General features: G+C 44.5%; 1 protein-coding gene across 3 annotated transcripts in view; it reads right to left on the minus strand.

Moving 5' to 3' along the window:
* kat2b (lysine acetyltransferase 2B) overlaps positions 1 to 1250 on the minus strand; it is a 56429-nt gene that overhangs the window by 52065 nt on the left and 3114 nt on the right. The gene's annotated exons all lie outside the window — the stretch shown is intronic.

The raw sequence follows: 1250 nt of genomic DNA on the forward strand, positions 1-1250 counted from the left end.
TCTAAGTTGTTAATAAAGATGTTGAACAGAACCGGGCCCAGGACGGAACCCTGCAGCACTCCACTTGTCACTTCTTTCCAAGATGAAGACAACGCATTGGTGAGCACCCTTTGGGTTCGTTCACTTAGCCAATTACAGATCCACCTGACTGTAGTTTTGTCTAGCCCACATTTCACTAGTTTGTTTGCCAGAAGGTCGTGGGGGACTTTGTAGAAGGCCTTACTGAAATCCAGATACGCTACATCCACAGCGTTCCCTGTATCGACCCAACTTGTAACTCTATCGAAAAAAGAGATCAGATTAGTCTGGCATGACTCGTTTTTGGTAAATCCGTGTTGGTTATTAGCAATGACCGCATTTGTTTCTAGATGTTCGCAGACCACTTCCTTAATGAAATTGGCATTTTTTACTTTCATGAGAGTCCTGTGCTCCAAACACCAGCAAATGTGGAGGGCTGATTGTATATTCATTTGTGCCTGGTTTCATTTACAGAAGATGGTTCCTTTATTAGTAACTTAGAGGAAGAGGGAGATCTGAGATCCACTTCCTGGCTGTTGAGCAATCTGACCTCACATGATTGATAATCCTTTTCCCCTTTCTTTTTGCTTTTCAGCCACAGGCTTCCTAAGGAACAAGCCATCATCCCCACCTCCTTCAGCTGTCACCCTGTCAAAACAAAGGCTCTGTTGCCAAGAGCAAGGCAGGGAGAAAGGAGGAGGGGAGAAGAGAGAAACAGCACAGGAGGAGCTACCACTCTCTCCTCCCCAAAGTATGCTGGCAATGCATACAACTGGGAACAGGGCTGGAATGGCTTTCTTGCAAGAAAAGAAAAGAAAAAAGAGGGCTGGATTGTTAATCTCTTAGCACACACAGCAGACACTTAAATGAGAGTCTGTCTCAGTGCCTGAATTCTGTGTTTACACCACAAGCAGCTGTGGCACTATTTCACTAAGAAAATAAAATGTTGAAAACAGTGGCTGGCATCGCCTGCCGAGCTCAAGTTTCCCTGGTTTTAGGAAATGAAATCTTCTGCCTGTTCTCTTTCAACCTGTCACTTTACTCCAAAAGATGCCCTGACCTTTCATTTCTGAAACAGTCCCCGCTCTGAGTCTCTTTACAGCTACTGCCAGCAAACTGATTTCCTTTCCTACTGATGTAGAAATCTGCCTCACCTCTATGCCAACCTTGGCACTGAGTACTTAATTTAGAAATAACACTGCCGAGGAATCCATATGTCATATGATAGTCCT

This window comes from Anolis carolinensis, chromosome 6 (genome assembly GCF_035594765.1).
Source record: "Anolis carolinensis isolate JA03-04 chromosome 6, rAnoCar3.1.pri, whole genome shotgun sequence".
Lineage (NCBI taxonomy): Eukaryota > Metazoa > Chordata > Lepidosauria > Squamata > Dactyloidae > Anolis > Anolis carolinensis.